The sequence below is a fragment of the Jaculus jaculus genome, chromosome 6 (assembly GCF_020740685.1).
Source record: "Jaculus jaculus isolate mJacJac1 chromosome 6, mJacJac1.mat.Y.cur, whole genome shotgun sequence".
NCBI lineage: Eukaryota > Metazoa > Chordata > Mammalia > Rodentia > Dipodidae > Jaculus > Jaculus jaculus.
In genome coordinates, this window is record NC_059107.1 from 53,156,225 (window position 1) to 53,183,777 (window position 27,553).

The 27,553-nt window shown below is 39.8% G+C and overlaps 1 pseudogene; it reads left to right on the top strand.

The window, feature by feature from the left end:
* Nucleotides 1–12,746: 12,746 nt before the first annotated feature.
* LOC123461903 lies at nt 12,747–12,835 on the top strand (annotated as a pseudogene).
* Nucleotides 12,836–27,553: the final 14,718 nt, after the last annotated feature.

The window sequence follows — 27,553 nt, forward strand, 5'->3', positions numbered from 1 at the left end:
CTCAGGTTCTGGCTGTATTCATGGCTTTTCTATATGTGGTATCTGTTAGTACTATGTCCTTCCATGGTTTGGAGTGGATAGAGAGGGGACTTTTGTATTCTTTGTCAAAAAGAAAATTCCTATGGCTATGTCATTTGTCTGTGAAAGTATGTAGGTGTGTATATGAGTGTGCCTATGTGTGTGTACACATTGTGCCTAAGATCTTCTGAGATTTCTTGGAAAAGCTTATGGTCCTGGGAAGTGTAGAAATGAAGCATTGACTTTTCTGGGAAGCTCATCCAAGGTGAAGTGGTAAGAGATGATAGCTGTTACCTTTGTATTGACCAGGAATAATGCAGCTGTTTTTCATTTATAGTTAGCTGTCTTAAAAGAAAGTGAGGTTCTGACTAAAAACATGTCAATTCCCCTTCTTGAGCAGCTGATTAAATCCTGTCATTATATGCTTTTCACACTCCTCACATTCTGGGGCCACAATGTACCAGCCGTATCTCTCTAGGGCCAGGATTAGACTATGAGGATAGTACCTGTCCTGCAGCCAGGGAAATTATTCAAATAACCCAATCCACAGAAATTCTGGAAACTAGTTGAACTATACCCACTGCCTGTCTTGATAAATTAGTCCCTAAAATTCCAGTGTGTCATGACTCTATCCCTGGGTACAACTTCTACCTGAACTTCTTTCATTTGCTATCAACCAAATGTTCATCTTTCCTTCTGTCCAAACTCACTGTGTTGTTCTCTGTCATGAAATGTATCTTACAAAGCAGCAGAGTGTCATTTAAGCTGCCCTCATTGTCAGGAAGTGAATGCAAGGTCTCAATTGGTTTAAACAATGAAAGCCTTTTCAGTCTCCTACAACAAGAACACCCCCCCCAAAAAAAAAGTTCATTTGTGCTACTCCTTTCAAGGACCAAACTACCTTTTATTCTGTGGTTAAAACTATTGTGCAGAGATCAGACTATGCCTTGCTCTAAGTTCCTTCGTGTTATATAAAGGAGGGGCTTTAGGCTGTGTCTTATTTTGACTGTCTCTATTTTCTAAGTAGTTCAGTGATGGCTCTACTTTGCAAAGACAGATGCAGGATAGTTCTGTACTTTGTTTTGCAGGTAGGCATCATCATCATCACCTGTCCAGCATGGCACCTGAGGCACAAACTGATAAATAACTTATTCCTAGAAGTAAAATGAGACTTCCTATAAACTCATCAATGTAGATTTGAATTATTTAGGCACATGGGCTCTTTAAAACTGTATCAGAAGACCTAGGTCCAGTCCTGGGCCTTGCTTCCTCAGTCCTGTCCGTCACTGAAGCTTAACTCTGCATACCTACAGCAGGTCTTCAGCCAGGGTCCTTAAAACCTATCCTAACACTTGCACATATATCAGCCCCTTCACTGTCTCTAACAGTCTTACTAACACTGCTATTCATGTAACTCTTTTGTAGTCATGCTATAATCCACACCCAAATGTATGTGAGGTGTCATGTGTGACCTAAGAGTTATTGCTAGTCATTAAGATGAAGACAAAAGAACATGTGATTACCATCAGCTGGCTATCAAGGAAAATTAAGGCTGACTGGTGAATTGTAGCCCATAAAAGAAATGTAGCTTGTGAATTTATTTTTATCAAATAAATTCTATGAAAAGAAACCAAACATGTGTGTTTACACTCCTGGCATAATACAAGCATAGTACTCTTCCATTCTTAATTAGCATTTTTACACTGAGGCTTTTTGGAAGATAATTGATATTGTTCCAGGAAATCTCACCAGAAACATACCACACATAAGAAAGAAAAGGAAAAATAAGAAAAAAATAAACAAAACTTTCTTTAATCATTTGTTAAGAATGAAGAAAACATTGAGAATGTCCTAACTCATTATTCCCCAGGAGACCCTCCTAAATATTGTCAGGTAGAATTTTGGCATAAATGATATGTCCAATTCTAAAGCAATCCCTAAAAGCAGACCATGTCTGCACTAAAATAATCAGGGATCTTAATGGATTCAGTCTCACTTGAAACTCTTGGCAACATGGGACAGTATTACATGCATGAAAAAATAAGGCACATAATTTCCATTATGTTATTCTATTTTCTTAAAGGAAAGAGAGACTAAGCAAGCATCTCAGTGTTTGTTGTACCCAGGCATACATTTCTCTTAATCTTCAAGGCTTTTACAAACTCATATTACCAAGTTATAAACATGAACAAGCAAGCTTTTTAGAAACTTTAAGTTTTAGCTGCCTTACCCATAGTGTAATTTCAGGAAAATTCTTCATACAAATCTGTTGGGTATATTTTCCTTCAGCTTGAAACATTTTTCTAGAGAGAAGAGGAAAGGTTCACAGGACTCACAAGAAAGATAGTTGACTGATGAAGGCCCTCCTAGAGGTTAAGTAAGCAATTATCATGTTGGGAGGAAAAGACTATTCAGTGGAGTTGTCTACAAGTTGTGTAGGGAACTCTAAAGAAACAGCATGCATAAGACATTGCCCACACTGAGGTATGCTTTTAGATAGTAGAACCTTCTGAGTTGTCCATGCTCCCATTAATAACCTCTCACCCATGCTTCTGTAAACAGTTCTATAAATAATCCCTAAGCTTGACTCTGGGGAGATAGTTTCTCTAGGCTATTTTGGTACTCTAGCTGGGTGAATAGGCATTGTTTATATATCCCTAGGAAAAGTCATGCAATATACTTGGCAAGTAGGCAGAGATCAGCTGGGCCAAATGTGAATATGGAATGCATAGCAACACAAGCCCTGCAAGAGGTAATGAGACACATAGCATGAGTATGACTTGTACAAGGAAGGAGCATCTTTAGGGTAACTTTCAGGGTGGCCATCTTTGTCTATATAGCATGTGATAGCACATGCCTTTGATGAATGGTATCTGTCATGCAAGGGTGGGAATGACCCAAACAGGATTGATGAACTAGAGAGATATATTTCAACCCATGAAAGTAGCAAGTATGAGACAAAATAGTAAACACGCTATGGTAGCAGTTGTGTCATATAGGCAATACAGTATGTACTGCTGGGGCTGAGCTATCTTCCCAGAAAGAACATGAACCACAAAAGTGAAGAGTTACAATAATAAACAGATGCCAGTATGTTATCTTGCATGTGGTATGAATAAATGGGTATATGTCCCAAGCAGAATAACACACACACACACACACACAGAGAGAGAGAGAGAGAGAGAGAGAGAGAGAAAGCAGACCATCAGCACTCTTTGGTCTTTCCTTCCTGATTGAGGATGCTATGTGACCAGCTGCTTCATGCTCCTGTTTCTTTGTGTTCCCAGCCATGATAAACAGTATTTCCTCCAATGGTAAGCTAAGATAAACCCTTCCTTCCCTACATTGTTTTTGTCTTCAGAGAGTACCAATCCATACATAGCATTCCTAGAATGAATCAAAAGCATAGAGAAAGCTGAGCATAGCAGCCATCACTTTTTGCTTCCTGCCTGTAAGGGCAATGTGACCAGATGCTTCATTCTCCCTCCTAATGCCATGCCTTTTCTGCCATATTGTACTGCACCCTCAAAATGTAAGCCAAAGACTGTCCCATTTTCATATTCCCTTGCCAGAGCAATGAGAAAAGTAACCCATATATCATGTGAATCAAATTTGTAAGGTACCAATTAATTAAGGTGATGATGCGAAAGATGAAAAATCAGACAGTGAAACCTGACCAGGTCACTGAAAAGCAAATGTGGGCAGATTTGTGCCAAGCTGGAATTTCTAAGAGAAAACATGCAGAGAACATGCTCTCAGTGACAAGTCCAAAGATTTGCCTCCTAGGTGCTTCCAAATACAATTAAGTTGACAAAAGAAATTAACCACCAAAAATATTTCTTCTGTCAATTTGACATCCAAATAAACCACTTTTAACATATAATTTTCTGTCCCTTATACCCATAGACCCATAGTTATCTAGAAATGAAAATGTCAGTAAATCAACTTTAGAGCTTATGAATCTCTGAAAGTGTTTAAACTATGAGAAACAGTCTATCAAAGGGATGAAATAAGAGGTGAATGACACAGGGTTCCATTAAAAAAATATATGGCACTCATTTTCCATGGAAATCAAAAATACTGGTGGGGGGAAGGGGTAGACATTGTTCAAATAGCCTTGGACCCTTTCAGCAGCCAGGTGTGGCTGAAGGACAAGACAAGGCAAAAGCACCTGCCAGAGTGCTTGTCAGACTGCGGAGAGTCTTGTCAAACAGAAGCTATTTATAGTAGAAGTTGCTCATGTTCCGCTTGGCTTTAATCTGGGTGGGGCAAATAGCTGGAAGCAGCCCCAGAGAGTCTATCAGAGTCTATCAGGATGGGGAGATGCCTTGCCATCCTGTAGCAGTAATCCAGGGAAAGCAGATAGAAGATTCATGAAGGAGTGTGGATTATATGGAAGTAAATAAAATAGTGTGTTTCATTTGCATTGTTCTAGCCACCTTTTTTTGTGAGGAAACAATTCAAATAAGTGATAAGATATTTTCTTACTCTCTTGGGCATTAGTGATTAAGATTTTATGTCAGTGTTCTTTTTTTTTTAAATTTATGTCCTTTAGAATCTCCTTCAATTCTGAATCCTAAGAAACTTGCTGAGAATGGAGAGCAGTACAACTTTAGATATCCTTCCTATCCTATAGAAAAATGTTTCACTGCAAAACATTAATCTTTGTGTATCCTACAATTTTTTAAAAATATATAGGCAAATAATGAAAAAACACATCAATTGAAATGTTTGAACAAAAGTACTGTGATTGGGTCAAAAAACATTTTCAAGATCTAGCTTATTGGGTGAAAATCCCATGGCCATGGGTGGGTTATCTCTATATGGTTCCTTGGCCAGGACCATAAAGGTTCCTGTCAGTCAATGCTATTGTTTCCATGTCAGAACGGGATGCTAGGGCCAAGCCTGGTGATACATGTTTTTAATCCCAGCATTTGGGAGGCAGAAGTAAGAGTATTTCCATGAGTTTGAGGCCATCCTGAGAGTATATAATGAATTCCAGGTCAGCCTGGGCTAGAGCAGGACTCTACCTTCATAAAACCAAAAAAATAAAAAAAATAAAATAAAGAACGTGATGCTAAGCCTCTATTGTTGAGACACTTAACACTTTGGTGATAGCATTTTAGAAAATCAAACTGGGATTATGCAGGAAGCACCGAAGTACTACTTTACCCTGAGTGAATGCTAAGACCCTGGTTCTCATTTTCAGACAACAACAAATAAGTCTGGTACACCATCTCCTGAATAGACCGTGAAAATTGAAGAAAATAATATAAATTAAAGTGCTTTGGAAAGCTTTATTTTTTTGTTGATGTGAAAAAGCATATGTCTTGTGTTTTAAAAATAGCCTACTTCCTCCATTTAACTTACCAGATCAACCAGAAGGTATACATGCTGTAAAGAAATATCTGGGCTGAATTGATTTTCTAATGTTAGAGTTTTAGAAAACTAACAATGCAAAATCTGAAGCACTTTCACACAAGTAACTGATGGGAGAAATTCTTCATAAAACAGTCCTAAATAATGGTCCTCCTAATGGTACACATACAGATGTGAAAGGATAGAGCAGGGTTAGTACATATAAGCCAGCATTTACATGGTACCTCCAACGTTAGGTCCTCATGCTTGCAAAGCAAGCACTTCACTGACTGAGACATCACCCCAGCCCCAATCTAACTCTTCAGACAGGGTTTTTCACTGGCCTATAGCACATAAATTAGGCTAGACTGGCTGCCAGGCAAGGCTGTGGACTCCTCTTGTCTCTGCATCTCCTGGTCTGGGATTATAAGCATGTACCACCATGCCAAGAATTTTTTCTAGAGGGGTTGCGGGAATCAAATTCAAGTCCTTTTGCTTATAATAAAAGCATTTAACTTGCTGGACTATCTCCCTAGCGCTTGGAATCTGGGGCTTTCTATGTAGCTACTTCTCTGACACTGTGCAGGGGTAATATGTGTAATCAAATACAGTGGCAGGGAAAACCAGATAATTTAAAATCCTTGGGGCTAGGGAGATTGCTTAGTGGTTAACACATTTGCCTGCAAAATCTAAGGTCGTAGGTTTGATTACCCAGTCCTAATTAAGCCACGTACAAATGGTGGCATATATATCTGGGGTTTACATGTAGTGGCTACAGGCCCATTCATTCTCATTCTCTCTTTCTCTCCCTTTCTCTCTCTCTCTCTCTCTCTCTTCCTGCCTTCCTCTCTTAAGTAAATAAATAATAAAATTTTTAATTTTTTTAAAAAATCTTTATCTTCTCCCTGGCATACTAACTCACAGATGTTACTAGAGACATAATAGTCTTGTACTGTGTAGGGAGCCATAGAGCAAAAGCCTTTCCAGTTTGCCTAGGCCTGCTCATAAGCTGACTCATTACTCAGAAAGCTGGTCCATCCAGCTTTCTGTTAGGTACTTCTGGAACGTTGGTCAACAGGCTGCTTATAGAATCTTATCTTTTGCAGAAGGCCAGTTTATGTGAAGGATGTGAAGCCTGGTACAGTCAGGATGTTAAGCCAGTGAGGCAAGATTAGATGAACATCTAATTACAACCCCTCGAGGTTTCCTGACAACTCCTTGCTTTGGTCACATCCTCTTCCCCCTACAACTGCTTGCCCTGACCACGTCCCCTTCCCCCTACAACCCTATATAAACCTACATGTAAGAATAAACTCTCGAGGCCTTGACAAACATCTAGCATGGTCTCCTTCCTGTGTCTGTTTGCCTTTTTTCATTCAGGTTAATTTTCCCCTCATTTCCTTGTTTGACTCCCCGCTGGCCGGGGCAGTACTGGATGTGAGCTTTTTATCACCAGTGCATCACCAGGATCATAATATCCATGTTGCCAGTTTCACAGGTTTTAGGACAATTAAACAGTGAATCCCAACAAAGCATTCTGGAAAGAAGATACTGACAAAGACATTCATCTGATCCTCAGCAAGCAGAAGGCCTGGCCAGCTCTTGGGCCTAATTTATGTGCTTCCTTCTCTGTGAATCATCTCTAGGCTTTTTCATCAATATACTTCTTTCTTCTCTCAACTCCTAAAGTACTTATAAGTTTATACAACTTAGTCCCAAACAACTCCCAGATAGGTTTCTCTCTATGTTTTGACTCTATAGATGGATTTGAGCTTTTTGCAACTGGAGCCAGTGGTTTTTATAAAAGGTGATAAGCTAGTTAGGAGCAGAGTTTTTAGCATAATGAGCATCGGGCAGAAATCCTGCTCAGAAAAGTCTTGATCTACTTAAGCTTCTACTGTTTTGAAAACAGTAGGTGCATTGATACATAATTCAAAAAGTTGGTATAAAGTTTAATTAAAGCAAGCCATTTAATGATTTTTATGCTAGTTGCTAGAAAATAGTAAATATTAAACAGAGGCAGCAATGCTATTTAACAAATATTATAGTTTTATTCATAACAATTACCTTGAGATATTCTAATATCATAGACTATTTTTGAAATCACTAAAGAAATATTCATATTCACTAAGATTAATCTTTAGTGGGCTAAAATATAATTTTTAGTTCTTTATCTCTTATAACTTGCTTAGAGTTTTTGGTAGTTCAGAATTTCTTTGTCATCCCAAAAGTACAAATTACTGATTTTTGTTTCAAGCACCCTTACAATATTCTCATTTTAATAGACTGTTCATCATGGTTCTCTGTGATGTAAGAAACATGAGCCCAAGGCTAACCTCACTTTCATTTTCCATGTTTTTTTTTTTTTTGTGGAAGAAGGGATATTTTTTGGAAGGAGAGAAGCCTACTGATCCAGTGGAATTTCCATACTGACATAAGAAGTTGGCCCCTCTTAAAGGATCAAGCAAACAGAAGAAAAATAAAAATATCACACAGCACACTTCAGGAACTCCAGGTGGAACTAGGCACTTTGCATATCTTTAGATTGGAATTTCAAATCCATCACCACACCTGAAGGCTGGACTGTAAAATCTACCCAGTGACACCTCCTCCATTCAGTTGGCTGTAGATCTAAATTGCAAACTGTAATAAAACACTGAATATATAAGGGCCATCTATTCAAATTACCACATTCCACCCATGAGTCCCAATAGATTCATAAGTATTTCACATTGTAAACTGTATTCAGTCCAATTTCTAAGGTCCCCATAGTCTTTACCAGCTTAAGATATTTCTAAAGTTTTAAATCTCCTCTGAGATTTAAGATTGTCTCTTAGCTGTGAGTCCTGTAAAATCAAGCAAATTATATACTGTCAACATATCATGGCACAGAGCAAACATTTTCTACTCTTGATTCTATTCAGTGCTCACAGCTCCTCTCTGCAAAGCAATCTCACCATAGTATCTCATGTGTGGCCAACAGGACACAATTGTCCCTCATTATTAAGCAATGCACTCACATAAGAACTTCTGGCTATCATCAAGACATTTTGGGAAGAGACGCTGGACACCTACTGCACTTGGGTCCCATACCAGGGTTTGCTCATTTCCAAGCAGTCATGTGAGGACTGTTTCTTTCTAGCCCTTCCCTATTTGTTCTGTTTGGGTACTTTTCTTTTCACTAGGCAAAACATCCATTACTCAACTTGAGATGCAGTATATTTCTATAGGGAAGACCTCACAGCAAGACTGTCTATACTTCTGACCCCAGGTAAGTGGGCATCTATGTCTTTGTTAGATGATTTTGCACTATACTTTCTTGAACTGAGTGGTGGTTGCCATGTCAATAAATGTGCCGCTACAAAACCACTTTAATGTTGGGAGCCGATGACAAGAGATCATTCAGAGTATAAGATTTGGAGTCAGGCTACTTGATTTTGAACTCCGCTGTCACTGCTTCTTAGCTGAATACTATTAGCTAAATTGCTTTGTTTCCCTGAATCTTCTTTCCACCTTAAAGAGGTAATAACTGAACCTACATCACAGTAGTATGGTGAAATAATAAGTCCAAATTTATTCCACAGTTCTTGCACATAATGGATGTTCAATGAATCATAACTAATAATATACAAATAGAAGCCTGTGCTTTGTATCCTTAAGATATAACATACTGGACTTATAGTCAAAACGGCCATGCCACACCTCCCAGGGAAGGAAAGGGAAGACATCTAAGGTTCATTGAGTCTTCTAGGGGTGAGAAGACTCTAATAGACCTCTAGTGGGAGAGTATGGAGGAGGAAGCAGGGAATATGCTGATTCCCATACTCTTGGGTAGCCCACCAGTCCCCCAATCCCCTCAAGCAGCCTTCCTAGCCACAGTCCCACCTGCAGGTTCCTCCTGCACTTTAACTGCAGGCAAAGGGACCCAGACCAGCAGGCCAGCCAGCATAGATCCACATGTACCTCCATGTTCATGAATGCCATCCGACTTACTGCCACAAGCCTACCCCCTTGTATAAACCCAGGCCAGCAGGATAGCTTTCCTCCAGGGGATCTCCAGGCTCATAGTCCCCCACTCCCATGCATAGAACACAGGCCAGCAGGCTAGCATTCCCCCAGGGGACCTCAAAGCACAATGCCAACCCACTCACTGCACCTTACCCCTGTGCCCTGACCCAGGCCAGCAGACTAGCATTCCACCAGAGTACCTCCAGGTGTGAGTGCCTTCCAACTTGCTACCACTTCCCACCCCTCTGCATGGATGCAGGCCAGATGACATGCATCCCCCCACCCCAGGCATTCCCTCCACCATAGAGTTCCGCACAAGAACTCTGCCACCCCCCTCCACCTCTGTGTGCAGACCAAGGCCAGCAGGCTAGTGTTTCCCCAGGGGACCTCCACAGTGGAACATCATCCCACTCACCACCAACACCCCCACCGCCCTATGTAGGCCAAAGTCAGTGAGCTAGCACTTCCCATGCCACCACCAGGGACCTCCACATGCCACTGTCCTTCCTTGTATTGACCCAGGCCAGAAAGCTAGGGTTCCCCCTTCCCTAGACTTTCCCACCAAAGGGGCTTCCATTCCTCCCCTGCATATCACATGACCGACAACAGTCCCATATCCCCACCCTGCCCTGTCACAGGACCTGGACATCCCATCCAACCCTTGCTACAGGGTCCCAAGGGACCTGCTGTCCTAACCCTTCAAACTTGAGCATCACAGCACCACCATACATTCCCATCCTCCCCCACATCTGCAATCCAAATGCAAAACCATTTTGCTTTGTCCCATTACCCCCTATCCCCTGTCCTCTCAGGTGACCTGAGAACACAGTCCCATACCCCAAATCATGGAACAATCCAGTCTCCAGGCCACTACCAGATCATCACAGGCAACTTCCCTCTGAGCAGGCAAGCCCAGTTGTCATCAGAAGCCAAGTGGAAGCAAACATAAAAGGGAATAATCACTGAAGACACTTCAAGGGTAGACTACAGCTTCCTCCTAAATTAAATAAGACTCCTACACTGTGATGGGTAGACCATAGTGCAAAGGGAATAACATGAAAAATCAAATGCAAGTAAATTCAATAAGATTGCCCAGTCCCACAATGGGTGTTTCTAATCAAAACATAGAAGAGATAATAGGATCAAATTATGACATAACCATGCAACCCTGATCAAGCAAATAGAAGAACTTACAGAAAAGTAACAATGGGCTGAAAATCATATGAATTCTGTCCTTGCTAGACTAGACCTAATAGATAAGAACCAGGAAAGTTTCCGAAGACAGTTAAATGATCTGAAGGAGAGAGGAAAAAAAAAAAATAGAGGACCTCAATAACCAGCTGGCTAAGCTCAATGATGACATAAACAAATGCAAGGATTAAAAAAAAAAAAAGAAAGAAAAGAAATGCAAGGATGAATTCCAAGAAGCAATAAGAAAATCAGAATATGACGTGAAAAGCGAATTCAACAGAGGGTTGGAAATGATACATTAAAAAGCAGTAAAAAATACAAAGCAAATTGAACAAGCCCCAAGCTCTATAGAACCTTTCAAGAGTAGAGTCAGCCATGCGGATGATAGAAACTCAGAACTGGAAGACAAAACAGAAGAAATACTTCATGAGTCCAAATATTTCAATGACTTCAAAATTTTTGTGAACAGAACATGAGGGAACTGTGTGATATCCTTAAATGTCCCAACATTTGGATCATGGTAATACCAGAAGGGGAAGAAATTGAGACCAAAGTCATGGAGAACTTATTCAACAAAATTATCAAAGAGAACATTCCCACTCTCTCAAAAGAAAGTCCCATCAAGTTAAAAGAAGCTAACAGAACTCCAAACATACTAGATCAAAGGCTAAATTCTCCAAGACATATTATCATTAAGACTCTAAAAATACCAAGATACCAAAGAGAAAGTCCTAAAAGCAGTTAAGGAAAAACAAAACATTACATATAAAGGCAACCCCATCAGAATTACTTCAGACATCACAATGGAAGCCCTAAAAGCCAGAAGGGCCTGGAGTGGAACACTACAAAATCTAAGAACCTATGGCTTCCAACCCAAACTACACTACCCAGCAAAAGTATCCTTCACAATTGATGTTAAAAGAAAAAAACTTTCCATGATAAAAGGCAGTTTTACAACTATATAAACACAAAGCCAAACCTGCATATATTACTTCAGGGAATTCTCCACAGAGAAGAATCAAATAACCAATCTCAAGTGTCTACAAGAAGCAGATAAGAATAACCAAACTCAGAGAAGGAAAAAAAAAAAAAAAAAAAAAACTACAAAGTCCAAAAATCACCAAACTACATAAACCACCACAATATGGCAGGGATTAAATTGAACCTCACAGTTATTACCATAAATATTAACAGCCTTAATTCATCCATCGAGAGATATAAGATAACAGGGTGTATTAGAAAATTAGACCCATCAATATGCTTTCATCAAGAAACCCACCTCACCACTAAAGACAGACACCTCCTCAGGGTAAGAGGATAGAACATGATATCCAAAGCAAACAGAAATAAGAAAAAAGCAGGCATAGCTATGATAACATCAGATAAAATAGACTTCATGCCAAAAGTAATCAAAAAAGACAAAGAAGGCCACTTCCTACTCTTCACAGGAATGATCCAACAAGAGGATATCACAATCATCAATCTGTATGCACCAAACAGGTGCACAATTCATAAAACAAAACATACATGTAAACAAAACAAAAATAATCACAAACACCATCATACTTGGAGACTTCAATACTTCACTATCAGCAGTAGACAGATCATCTGAATAGAAAACTAACAGGGAAGTGAGAGAGCATAATAAAACCATAGATCAATTAGACCTAATAAGAACATCTACAGAACATTCTATCCAAAATCTACAGGCAACACATTCTTCTCAGCAGCCTATGAAACCTTCTCTAAAATAGATCATTTACTGGGTCATAAAGCCTGCCTCCATATATTAAGGAAGATCAACATAATTCTCTTCGTGATATCAGATCACGATGTATTGATAGAAATTAACAACAAACAATGTGCCATGAATCCCATCAGCTCCTGGAAACTGACCATCACACTTTTAAGAAATATATGGGGGGGCTGGAGAGATGGCTTAGCGGTTAAGCGCTTGCCTGTGAAGCCTAAGGACCCCGGTTTGAGGCTCGGTTCTCCAGGTCCCACGTAAGCCAGATGCACAAGGGGGCACATGCGTCTGGAGTTCGTTTGCAGAGGCTGGAAGCCCTGGCGCGCCCATTCTCTCTCTCTCCCTCTATCTGTCTTTCTCTCTGTGTCTGTCGCTCTCAAATAAATAAATAAATTAAAAAAAAAAGAAATATATGGGGTGCATGCTTTGGCAGCACATATGCTAAAATTGGAACAATACAGAGAAGATTAGCATGGGACAATATAAATCCACCAAAAAGTATTAATACATAAGAAATGACCTCCAGTGAGAACAAGTTAGAGGAAATGCATGAGAATGATTTCAAAAGAATGATTGTAAATATGTTCAAAGAAGTCAAAGAAGAAATCAAAGGAATAAAAGAGGAAATCAAAGGAATCAAAGAAGACACAGGATATAAATTTAATGAAATAAAAAAGTCAATACAAGACATCAAAAAGGAAATAGAAATAATAAAGAAAAACCAGTCAGAATTACTAGCAATGAAGAACAGAGTTAATGAAATAAAAAACTCTATAGAAAATCTCACCAGTAGAATGGATGAAGGAGAGGACAGAATATCTAAGCTAGAAGACCAGGTGGCAGATCTAATACAGCCCAACAAAGAGAAAGGCAAACTTATAGAAAAGTATTAAGAGGAATTTCAAGATATTCGGGACACTATGGAAAGATCAAACAGAAGAATTCAGGGCACAGTAGAAGGAGAAGAATTTCACTCCAAAGGCATAGTAGGCATCCTCAATTAAATCATAGAAGAAAACTTCCCCCAAAATGGGAAAGAGGTGCCAATGCAGATACAGGAAGCCTTTAGAACACCAGCCTGACAAAACCTGGAAAGAACCTTTCCTCGCCATATTATAATCAAACTACCAAACACAAAAACCAAAGAAAAAATATTGAAAGCAGTTAGAGAGAAAAATAAAGTTACCTACAAAGGCAAGCCTAACAGGATTACAGCAGATTACTCAACATAAACTTTAAAAGGCAGAAGGGTGTGGAGTGATGTATTCCAAATTCTGAAAGATAACAACTGTCAACCAAGGTTACTTTATCCCGCAAAGCTATCCATTCACATAGATAGAGAAATAAGGACATTCCATGACGAAAGCAGGATAAAGGACTATTTGAAGACCAAACCAGCTCTACTGAAAATACTTGAAAGAATCCTCCATGCTGAAGAAAAGGAAAAGCACACATATGAGTAACCTGGAAAAAACAAACAATACTCAAATACTAGTTAACACAAGAGAGCAAGGTAGAACCAGAACCACACACACAAAAAAAAAAAAAAAAAAAAAAAAAAAGGCAAACATAAATACACTTCTTTCAATAATATCTCTTAATATCAATGGCCTCCATTCCCCAACCAAAAGACATAGGTTTGCAGACTAGGTTAAAAAGCAGGATACTGCAATTTGTTGTCTCCAAGAAACTCACCTTTCTACAAAGGATGGACATTTATCTTAGGTGAAAGATTGGAAAATGGTGTTTACAGCAAATGGGCCTAGATAACAAGCAGGGGTTGCTATCCTAATATCTGACAAGGTAGACTTTAGTCCAACATTAGTCAAGAAAGGTCAGGACAGTCACTTCATATTGATTAAGGGTACACTCCAACAGGACATCACAATCCTAAACATATATGCACCTAACATGGGGGCTCCTAAATTCATCAAACAAACGCTATGAGAACTAAGGTCACAGATAACACCAAACACAGTGGTATTGGGTGTCTTCAACACCCCAGTCTCATCAATTGACAGGTCACCCCAGGGGAAAAAAAAACAAACAAAAAAAAACTGGTGTCAACAGGTTGTGCAAACAAGGACTTTTAACCACTGAGCAATTTCTTCAGCCCCCTAATAACCCTTGGCAATGTAATTGCAAAAGCTACCCACAATTATAAAGATGTATAATATTTCATGTTTCCCTGAATGCCTTTTGTTTGTTTGTTTGTTTTTCAAGGTAGGGTCTCATTCTGGCTCAGGCTGACCTGAAATTCACTCTGTAGTCTCAGGGTGGGCTCGAACTCTCAGCCATCCTCCTACCTCTGCCTCCCAAGTGCTGGGATTAAAGGTGTGTGTCACCATGCCCGGCTGCTTTTTTTCTATTATGATTTTGTTAAACAAAACAAAAATAAAACCGATAATGTCTATTAAAAAGGAAATAACTGGGTAGTAAACAAAATAAAAAATAAAATTGCAAAATTTCTATAAATAAATGACAATAAGAACATATTGTACCAAAACTTATGGGACACAATGAAGGCACTCCTCAGGGGAATATTCATAGCCCTAAATGCCTTCATAACAAAGACAGAGAGGTCCCAAATCAATAACTTAAACATCTACCTAAAGGCATTGGAAAAGCGAGAAGTATCCAAACCAACAAGATCCAGACAGAAAGAAATAATTAAGATCTGAGCAGAATTTAATCTATTGTAAACTAGGAAAACAATCAAGAAAATTGATGAAACAAACAGCTGGTTCTTTGAAAAAATAAACAAGATTAATATACCCCTGGCCAATCTGATCAAGTGAAAAAAAGAGACACTTCAAATTAGCAAACTTAGAAATGAAAAATAAGTGATCACAACAGACATAAATGAAATTGGAAGAATCATCAGGACTTATTTCAAAAGCCTCTACTCCACAAAACTGGATAATATGGTAAAAATGAATGAATTCCTGGACAAATACCACCTACCAAAGCTAAACTCAGAGCAGATTAATCTCCTAAACAAACCTATCACACCATTGAGATAGAAAAGTTAATAAAAAAAAAAAATCTCTGCCAAAATGTGTCCAAGACCAGATGACTTCTCAGCTGAATTCTAGCAAACCATCGTGGAAGATCTGAAACCAATATTTCTCAAATTGCACCCAACTCCTTCTATGAAGCTAGTGTCACCTTAATACCAAATACAGGCAGAGATGCCACAAGAAAAGAAAACTATAGGCCTGTTTCCCTGATGTATTTACATGCCAAGATCCTGAACCAAATTCTTGCAACAATACATCAAAAGCATTATCCACCTTGATCAAATAGGCTTCATTCTATGAAGACAGGGTGTTTCAACATACAGAAATCTGTCAATGTAATACACCACATAAATAAGCTTAAACACAAAAACCACATGATCATTTCAATATATGCAGAAAAGGCTTTGAGAAAATACAACATTACTTCATGTTCAAAACATTGGAGAGAATAGGCATGGACAGTTTATATCTCAACATAATAAAGGCTATATATAAAGCTCCTAAAGCCCAAATAATAATGGAGAGAGAGGAAAGGAATTCTCATTGAGATCAGGAACAAGATAGAGTTTTCCACTCTCACCTCTACTCTTCAACTTAGTACTGGAAGTACTAGCTCAAGTAATAAGGTGGGAGAAAGAAATAAAATGGATACAAATTGGAAAAGAAGAAGTTAAGTTAGCCCTGTTTGGTGACAACATGATTTTATACATAAGAAACCCGAGAATCTCCATCTCAAAACTCTTAAAATTTATTAACTCCTTCATCAAAGTAGCAGGATACAAAATCAATGCTCAAAAATCAGTAGCCTTTCTATATGCAAAGACAAAGATACAGAGAAAGAAATAAGTGACATTATCTCATTTTCAACAGCAGCAATAACAATGACAAAATACCTTGTACTAACATTAACTAAGGATGTGGAAGACTTATACAATGGAAATATAAAATCACTCAGGAAAGAAATTGATGAGAATAGCTGAGCATGGTGGTGCACACCTTTAATCCCAGCACTTGGGAGGCAGAGGTAGGAGGATCACCGGGGGTTTTAGGCTACCCTGAGACTACATAGTGAATTTCAAGTCAGCCTGGACCACAGTGAGAAGAATGAGACCCTACCTCAAAAAAAAACATAAAAGAAACAACAACAACAACAAAAAGGAAATTGAGGAAAACTTGAGAAAATGGAAAGAACTCCCATGCTCCTGGGGAAAATGCCAATTTTACCAAAGGCAATATGCAGACTTAATGCAATATCAATACAAATCCCAACATTGTTCTTCACATAGATAGAAAGAGTGATCTCAGAATTAATATGAAATATCAGAAGGCCTCACATATCCAAGCAAAAGAAACACTTCTGCAGGAATTATCATACCTGATCTAAAGCTATATTACAAAGCCATAGTAATATAAACAACATGGTACTGGCATAAAAGCAGGATTATAGAGCAATGGAACAGATTCAAGGACCCAGATTTTGGGTCAAATAACTACAGCTACATGATATTTGACAAAGGCCCTAACAATGTAGGCTGGAAAAAGACAGCATCTTCAGAAAATGGTGCTGGACAAACTGGATAACCATATGCAGGAAAATGAAACTCTATCTATACATCTCACCATGCACAAAAAATCAAGTCCAAGTAGATCAAAGACCTCAATATAAGACTAGAAACTCAGCTATCAATGGAAGAAAAAGTAGGAACTTTCCATGATATGGAAATGAAAACAAATGCAGGTTAACATGTGGAGAAATAGGACCCATCATTCAATGTTTGTGGGTATGTAATATAGCACAACCAGTATAGAAAGCAATATGGAGAATCCTAAAGAGGTTGACTATAGAGTTACCAACAGATCCAGTTATTCTCTTACTGGACATTTACCCTAAAAGTTCCACACCTCAGTTCAGAGATATTTGCTTAACCAAGTTTATAGCTGCTCAATTCATAATAGCTAAGAGCTGGAATCAACCAAGATGTCCATCATTAAATGAAGGATAAACAAGATGTGTTATATCTACAGAATGGAATTCTACACACTCATAAGGAAAAACGACAAGGAAAAATGACACAATGAATTTGAAGAAAAATGGTTGAGACTGGAACAAATCATTCTCAGTGAGCTCACCCAAACACAGAAAAATAATTCACACTACATGACCTCACTCATCTGAGTCTCCTAACTTGAATCAGCCCAAGATGCTGACATAACTAATAAGCATCTCGAGGACCAGACAATAGGGAGAGTGTGGTGGGAGGGGAGGGTAAGGATGGGGGTAGGGGACATAAAACTGGATCCAAATAGCAATGGTACCAGAAAATTCTACATTCTAAAAGACAGACTAAATGGTTGAACCTTCATCATGTCCTTAGAGGGAGTGCCTGAATCACAGGGCCCTGGAGAAGGTAAGATGAAGACCAACCTTAAAATTCTCCTGTTTATTTCTCTCTCCCTCCCTCTCTCTTTGCTGGGTCCTCTGGCAGATAGGGCTGTAGAAGAGCTGGTCCTGCCAGTCTCTCCTTGTGGCTAAGCAGGATGGTGAGTGCCGACAACCCAGTCCCTCTCCTAGGCACCTGAGAAAAACCACACTGAGTTGGGAGACTTGCCATAGCAGCATCTCATTTTATTGTAACAGGCAGGAGTTTATATAGTATTGAGAGCAAGAGTGGGGAATCTCAGGATAGGGTGAGGTGTAAGGGCCAATAGTATACCGTAACTGTTGAAGTAACAGGCCAGAGGCAATTTGGCACCCTGCTGAGTCATAGCTGGCCAGAGACAAGTCACCAAACATTAGCTAGGCTCAGGAAGTTCCACTAGCCCTCACGTCTGGGCCTCTCAAGGCCCAACATCTCCCCCTTTTGTTTTTGTAAGATCATTAGTCACTATGGCCCCTCTGGGGATCTTACCCATCACTGGGTACCATGTGTTTAGCTCTCTGAGAACCTACTCCATGGCCTGTCTTAGGTTGTCTCAGTCAGTCTGAGATCTTACCTGTCATCAATCACATGGAGGACAGAGTAGGTGGTAGTGGGTCATATGAGGAACTCAATTCTTGAGTTGCCAGCCTGTGGCAATGTCTCAACCTGATGGAGTTTTATTGCCTCTAGCCATTGGTGAATGAATTGTGTAATTTGTTAATTACACAAAGCCCAACAGTGAGGAGAAGGAGAAGGAGGGGCCCAAATAGAGAGAGGAGGTAGGGTAAGAAGCCATGTAAGCCCATCCACAGTGGTTGTCCTGGAGGTCCCACCATCTCCTCTCCAGGTCCTCTTGAAGACTTTTGATCTCATCCTGAGTGATGTCTAATCTATTGGCATAGAAGCAGCATTTTTCCTGTAAAAACAAGCATATGCCTCCCTTTTTGGCTGTTAATAGGACTACTACCCTCCTGTTTTGTAGGACTTCCTCAGCTAGGGAATCTAGCTGTTGTTGGAGATCAAGGATATGCTGGGCACAGCTTTTATGTCACTGATCAACTGGAGAGAGAGCTTTCTGTGGAGATGGACTGCCATGCCTATCCCGGCTGTCCTGGTGGCCATGCCTGTGGTTATTCCCAACCCAACGAGTAAAGGTATCCTTTGTACAGCTCTCTTAGGTCTCCCTCTGATATAATCAAAAGAGGGTATAGGGAAGGCTTCATCTCCAGGAGTGATATCCACATCTTGGATCAAGGTGGCTGGGGCACGAAGGCCAGTCCAATTGGTGGGCAGAAAGTCAAAGGCTATCCTGCTTCCACAAACATAAACCATTCCAGAAGGTGGGCAGCATTGAGTATTGGCCATGGTTATATTTGAATTACAGAAGGAGCAATGGATATGTCCTACATCTATACTGGCATTGTCAGGGGAAGCCTGGGTCCAAATGCAAGCTCCAGAAGGAGACATTGGGAGAATATAGATGGGAATAGGGAATGTGGCTGAGCAATTTTTGGGGGTAACATTAGCATCACTGGTGACCATTGCAAGTGGCCAGGGAGGCCCAGATCGGATACAAAGTCAGCAATCTTCTGCAAGAGAGTGAGTCGTTTGTTTTAAAAAATCAAAGACCATTTGTAAAAGGGATTCAGTGTTGGGGTCGAGGGCTAAATTGCCCCAATTTTCAGGAAGGGCAATAGGGTGATAATTAAGCTCTGAGTACTGGGCCCAAACCAGCTGTTTTATCCATCTGACCCAGATAGAATTGTAGGTCACAGATGAGGAGGACCAGTGTTTTTGAAAAGGGGATAATTGTTTATCTTCTTTAGAAATATTTAAAATATTTGGGGTAAATAATGCCTTTTTTAGTTGGTCGTGTAGGGGTAAGGATTCCCCCTTTTGTTTTTGTAATTGAGACTTGAGAGTCTGATTATATCTTTCAACAATTTCTTGACCCTGTGGGTTATATGGGATGCCTGTGGAGTGTGAGATTCTCCAGGTCTGGAGAAAATTTACAAAAGCCTAGCTTACAAAGCAGGGGCCATTATCTGTCTTAACTTGGTCAGGTAGTCCTAGGGTGGCAAAGTATTGAAGCATATGGCTAACAGCATGTTTAGATTTTTCCCCAGCATGTGCCCAGGCACAGCAGGTGTGGGAAAAGGTATCTACTCAAGGAAAAATATATTTAAGCTTTCCAAATGGAGAATAGTATGTGACATCAATTTGCCAACGATGATTAGGGCGGAGCCCTCAAGGATTGCTTCCTATAGTTTCAGTGGTGATATTAGCTTCAGCTTCTCCAAGTATATCCTGACCTAGAAGGTTGGCCTTTAGGTTGCACACCACCAGTGGGCGCACCTCCCCATAGTTGCCATCAGGATCAGTCCAAGGCTGCCAGTTGGCTATTTCCCAGGGTGTAGACTGTCCGCCCACACCAAGTAAAGGTGGACCAGGGACTAACTGCCATGAAGGAGGGACTTTATCCTTTCTAATTAGTATTACAAGGAGGCATAGAAGCCATTTTATCAGCCAAATTGTTTCCTCAAGAGAGAGAGTGTGGTTGGCCCCAGTGTCATTTTTGGCCTTAGTCCTGGAATCAGGGGCACGGTCCAGTGTGTAATGGGGCTGGGGATAGCCCCTGGGGGAGTTTAAAGGCTCACCCTGAGGCTGAACTTGGATTTGCAATCCTTGGCCCAGTGGAACTCCTTCTTGCACTTGGGACAAGGGGTAAGAGGCATGTTAGGGGCCACAGGGACTATTGGTTTTTTTTGTTTTTTTTTTTGCCTGATTGGGACACTCCATTTTAAAGTGACCCTCTTTGGCACACTCAAAACAAGATCTCCCCTTTCCCCTCTAACAGGGCACTGACCAGGGTGACCATGTCCTCACGGTGGGTTCTCTGTAAGGCTGACACCATGGCCCTTGCCTGATAGGAGCTGGATCCCACATCTTTGGTGGCTATAATCCATTTACTCATACAGTGATCTTTTAGCCCAGCACAGGCCAACTTATGGTCACTCATCATGCCTTCCAAGACCATCATTTTAATGATCTGGTCTCATAGGGGGCCAGGGGGAAACTGTCTTTGTAGACTTTTTCAACTCTCTCTATGAAGGTAGCCAAGTCTTCACTAGCTTTTTGTGCGATTCCTGTGATGTGGGCTCAGATGGGTCTTCCTCCAGTTTCCTCCATGCGGCCATTCCCAAAGCCTGCACCTGATCCCAGTATGGATCAGGGATGGCAGCTTGCTGGAGGCCCATGGAAAATGCATCAGTGGTGCCCAAGAGCATGCCAAAGGTGATTGGGACTGGGGGCTGAGCAGCCTGATTCTGCTCAGCCTGAGTACAGCGCTCATCCTGAAAGAAGGCACACCACTTTATGTACAGGGGGCCAGAAAGAACAGATTTAGCAATTTTTTTCCAATCTTGGGTGGTACACTGATGACGAGCCAAACCTGGGAGGATGGTCTCAACCCAGAGGGAGTTAGGTCCATCCTCTGACACAGCCTTTTTAAGGTCCTTTAGATCATGAGCCTCCCAGGGGTACCAAGTGGTGGGGTGGTTATCACCAGGATTAATGTTGACAGGGAAGAGGTTGGTTGTTTCTACCACAAGGGTGCCAGCCCCATAGTAGGATGGAGGTGCAGAGGGGTTCTGAAAAGAATCTGTCTGAAAAGGATTTGTAGGGAGATCTGGGGGTGTAGGACCCTTAGAGGGCCAAGGAGCACTTCCAAAGGGGGTCTAGGGATGGATACAAGGGCTCAGGCAATCACGAGGGATTTGGGTTGGACTAGGACTGCCCCATAATTTATGAGGGTACACTCACCCACAGACCAATTGGCCCATCAGTGTTCTTCCATCATACAGAGGCCCCATGTTGGGTGCCAGTTTGCTGGGTCCTCTGGCAGGTAGGGCTATAGGAGAGCCGGTCTGCTAGTCTGTCATGGGATGGTGAGTGTTGATGACCCAGTCCCTCTCATAAGCACCTGAGAAAAACCACACTGAGTTGGGAGACTTGTCATAGCAGGATCTCCTTTTATTGTAACAGGCAGAAGTTTATAGTATTTATAGTTTTATAGTATTGAGAACGAGGGTGGGGAATCTCAGGATGGAGTGAGGTGTAAGGGCCAATAGTATACTGTGACTTTTGAAATGATTGGTTCTAAGCGCATGTGGGAACTATAACTTTTGTTGCAGAAGTAGCAGGCCAGAGGCAATTTGGCACCCTGCTGAGTCATAGCTGGCCAGAGACAGGTCACCAAACTTTAGCTAGGCTCAGAAAGTTCCACTAGGTCTCGTGTCCGGGCCTCTCAAGGCCCAACATCTCTCTCTCTCTCTCTCTCTCTCCCTCTCTCCTTCTTCTCTGTCTTCTAGCTCTTTTATATCAACTATCTCTTTCTTCCTTCTTTCCCTTGGTGCTGCACTGTACCTCATAGTACCAACATGTCATTAACAGTCACAATGAGCTCTTCATCAGCGAGACTTAAAAAAGTTTCCCAAAAGAAGACAGATTTCTATTTGAGTACTTGATGTCCCACCAAAGGTTAGTGGTATGACTCCACTGATAAAAACACCATATGCTGTTCATGGGGAACATGGCATGACCTGGCTGGAATCTGAAGAGAGTCAGTCCCCAGAGAATTAGCTCATCTACTGCCAGAAGCTTCCACATATGCAACTGGGGAAAAATACCCAACATCTGTCCAGGTAGCTCATGGTCAATGTTACTCAGCAGCAAACAACCTGACATGATGCTCACACAAGTGCAATAGTGGCACACAGCCATTGTGGGTAACCAACTGCTCTTGATTTGGCTAAGTGGTTTTCTCAGTGGAATTGAATGCATTGCTAGAGCTGGGAAAAAAGTCAGAACTATATCCCCCAAATGAGCCCACTCTCCATTATTAAGTTCCCACCAATCGTGGGCTACAAGTGGTCCTACACATATTAAATTCTCTCTAAAATAATAATAGTTATCCCATTTAACTAGTGCTGACTTCACTCTCAGTTGGAAAATTTGCTTCTCTTTTTCAGATTGAAACAGATTTTGAGGATAGAATCAGCCTATCCTACCTCAACAGGGTCCTAGCTGAAACCAAGTATAATTCAGGAAATGAGAAAGAGTGATGCTTTCTTGATGAACCTGGTACCAGTACAAGGGTGAAGGAGAGAGACACAGAGAATACTCAACTCCTACCAAACTGGATAGCCAAAGACACAGAGGCTCCCAAGACCTCATCACTGAAGCAGAACTAAAACGAACCCAACATGTCTCTTCCTGTTGATTAAAGGTTTTCATTCAATAAAAAATATCTTGGGCTGGAGAGATGGCTTAGCGGTTAAGCGCTTGCCTGTGAAGCCTAAGGACCCCGGTTTGAGGCTCGGTTCCCCAGCTCCCACTTTAGCCAGATGCACAAGGGGGTGCAAGCGTCTGGAGTTCGTTTGCAAAGGCTGGAAGCCCTGGTGCGCCCATTCTCTCTCTCCCTCTATCTGTCTTTCTCTCTGTGTCTGTCACTCTCAAATAATAAAAAAAAAATTTAAAAAAAATGACTGTCCTATTCATACCACATGTAAAGGGATGACGACTCCTTCTGAAAATAAGAAAATAGAAGGACCTTTGCTTCAGGAAGAGTGGAGTGATGCCTACAATGTGGGCCCAGGTAGCAGACTTGAGGAAAGCACTCACTAGGTGTAGACAGTATAGAACAGCCTGAAATCCCAAAAAGGGGAGAAAAGAGGAATGATGTGAAGTAGAATTGATGACTGGAGGGAGAAGCTACTGTTTTCCTAATTACTGAGACCAAGTTGAAATATATTTTCACTCCTCTGAGTACAGGATTCACACCTTGTGTCACCATTTCATCTTCTAGGCAGCACAGGGACATCATGACAACAAACAAAATCTTAGGAACCACCTACTCACCGTATTGTAACTGCCACTCATAAGTAATTTCATCTGAGTCCTCTGTAAGTAGATGATGAATGAAGGCTTCAGGGAGGTTTTTTTTTTTTTTTTTTTCTCCATCAAGCACATATTCAATCTCCTTTGTCCACCTTATTCCTCAAATTTCACAAGTAGGAACATTGGAAGAGTCCAAACTGAAATGTATGTCTTCTGAACTTGTACCACTTTGTTGTTCTGTCTCAGCTGAGGTGCCCCCACCCTTAAAAAATTTACTGTTTTATTTCAGAGAGTGGGGGGACTGGATGCTCCAGTGCCTCTTAGAGGCTACTGCAAATGAACTCCAGATGCGTGAGTCACTTTGTGCATCCAGCTTTATGTGGGTCCTAGGGAATTAAACCTGACCTAGCAGGTATTGTAAGAAAGTACCTTTAACCACTGAGGAAACTTTACAGCCACTCAGGTGGCCACTTTAAACAAACACATGCTCTGAGAACCAGAAGGAAATTGGAAAGAGTCTTACTCAGTGATGGTGAGGGTGGGGACATTTTACAATTCAGCCAATAATCTTAAAGATATTCTTGGGGAGGATTTTCCCCAGTCTGTCTTCATGTCTCAAATTTTCCATTCCATGCTGACTTTCACTATCTCATTTCCATACTTTGGGCATTAACTTATCTATTAAATGGGGACAAAAAGGGTTTTCCTTTTTAAAATCAACCACATTATGCAAGTTTCTGCAAATCTCCCAACCTTTTTTATATCAGGTGAACAAGGTCCAATGTCTAATTTTACAAAGTCAGTATTTACTTGGCAGTCTGAAGAAGAGGAACTCTGTGAATACTCTCCACATTGTGTCTGAGAACATTTCTGATAGAAATGTAAGAATGGTTTAAGTGCCCTTAGGAAAAGTATATGATATATTGGAGCAATTATATTTGATTTAAGAATGAAAGCTCTTTGAAAAATTTAACACTGAACTTCCCAAATTGTCAAAAGTATTTACAAAAAATTGTAGAAAACATTGCAAAGGAAGCTTATTATCATGGTTTTAAAGTCAGAAACAGGCAGTGTTTTGTTATTATTGTAGCTGTTTAACATAAAGTTGCAAATTCTGATCAATGTAATTTGACATCCAACAACATGACAGATAGTAGAAACAATTTATAGGAATGGACAAAACTTAATCATATCCATGTATTATAGAAATTCAAGGAAATCAGTGTTACATAAATTAGATGAATACTTGTTAGATAAAAAAGAAATACACAAAAGTAATTTATAGTGCCAATTATTATTTAGAAATATAGTCAAAAGGAGGAAGTACTTACTAAAATGTAAATCACATAGGACATATCCAAAATGTGAAAAAGTGTAAGAATAATAATATGTAATTGAAGAGCATAAAATAATTAAAACAATGGACAGTTAGATCTTATTTGTGGAATGTTAGATCGTATTTGTGGAATTAGATAAAATATGTCAATGTTACTTGTTAATAAAAACTATGATATAATGCTCTTTGAACCTTTAGGAGGAGGGAAGGTAGAATTAGATAATCATGTTTATACAATGCTCATGGGAAAAACAAAGTTTGAAGACAGGAGAGGAAAATTCTCAGAAAAAAAAGCTGTCTGTATCATGATATATTACATCATATCATGAAGGTAATGCAATTAAGATAGTGCAGATATGGAGTCTAGGGAATACAGACATAGAGCCACCTGTCTCAATAAAGATGACATGAGACCATAGTAAGGGGATTGTTTGATGAATAGTATGGAGAATTCTGTTTATAATTCTGAGAAAGGAAAAGTCATATTATAGACCAAACATAAAATAATGATAATTTCCAGGTATATATTATAGGCAAAAGTGAAAAGTCAATGGTGAAAGCTTTGAATGGGAAAAAAGTTTCTTAAAAAAGACTCCAAAGTACACAGTCTAACAGGAAGTAGTTGAAGGATTTGAACACTACAAAACTGAGCAGCAAATAGTTGCAAAGCAAGAAAAGAAATGATTGTATGTTTAGTTAATAAAGGATCAGTATCTGGACTACACAAGATGTTTACAGTTAGCACAAGTGATAAAGGAATCACAAAGATCACTGTAAAATAAAAACAGACAATACATAGAGGCAGAGATTGATGTATATCTAAAGAGATTCTATAGCTCATTAAATATCAGAGAGCTACAAATTAAAATAATGATGAGTACCTTATAGACAGCTGATTATCAAAATCTGAAGTCAGATAAAGTCAGATTTTTGAAAAGAATATTGAGTAATTGGAACTGCATACTAATATAAGAAAGTTGTACATGGAAATTATTTGAAGGAATAGTAAGATAAAATGTTCACATATCAAATACTTACTATGGGAGAAAATTTTCATGTATAGGTAAAAAAATACACTTAAATATAATATACAATGTGGTAGTGCTTAAAATTACTAGAAATAAGTGTACATCAAAAGCATGCCATCTTGGAAGTACTGAATGAGGTTTATCATCTATGATCTATATTGACCACATTGACACATAGACAGATACCAGGATGGACAGAGCTCAGAAAGAGTGTTGTATGGAAGAATGCTAATTAAATTGAACACTACACAGTAAAACCAATATCTATAAGTTAACAATGGCTACAAATTGGGGCCAGACTGAGGCAACAGTGCAGAAATGATCCATTGAGAGACAGAGGAGAGACTAGTGTAGCAAATGCAGAAATATGTCATGTAAGATGAAAACCCACACTTAGTAATGAAGAAAACATGAAATGACAGGAATAGGAATTATCTGGTAAAAATAAGAAAGGATATAATAAAACATTGAGAACCAAGGATGATGACGAGAGTGCCACATACACTAAGTAGAGAATCAAATACATAGTCAAACACTTTAACTTCCAAGTATAAAGTAACAGGGACATATATTGACATATTTTTCTATCATATAACAATTCATTAACCTTTTACTTTTATCCATCACTTTCCTTACTTTTTGTTTTTAAATATTTTTACATTCTTCCTTTAACTCTGGGATTGGTGACCTGAAATGCAATGATTTGCACTTGTGCACATGGTCTGTCCTCTGATACTGGTTGTCTCCTTTGTTAAGGCTTTATGAAAATCTCTCCCTGTCATCACGGCTTACATTACTCAACATGCTTCTCCTTTCTTTGCAAAGATGGAAATATCATTAAGTGTTCTTCACTACAGTTCATACCCAATGTTGGTAGGTTACATCAGGTGTTATTCATTGAAACCACCCATTAATCAGCAACTGTTTTTGGAGTTCCCCAGTGCCAAGCTTTCATGAGATAGTGTCATCTTAGAAACAGTCCACATGACTTCCTTGTGCCAGAAACTCCTTACATGACTGAATGTTCCGAATTTTGCTTTCCTTGTATTGTATCTCCACAATGAACTATTAATGAATTGTTGAAAGATATTGTAATTGGGTTATTAGAATAGTGTGATCCATTTTAATAGAAAAATAACCTTTGGAAAAGGCTACATTCTCCTTTTATATGGTATATACTTAGTCCTTTCACCTATGAATCCAACACTGTGGATATGATTTCACCCCACTGACACCTAATTTGTATGACCAGTGTTTCTCCAGGAGACTGTGTCCTGTCTCACTTGAATGACTGTCAGAAACCTAATCACCCAAAACAAGTGAAAATTCCAAAACATAAATTGCACTGGAATCCCACTGTTGTTCCATGGTGCAATTAAGTTTAGAGCCTGGATTTACTGCTCTGAAATGGCAGTATCAGTAGCCCCATTCTTTTTCTGGACTAATATCTTTAGTGAACAATGCCTGTGGTGAATTTCCATAATTTTATATGGCCTTAGCACCCATCCCATTTTGAATTTTCTTCC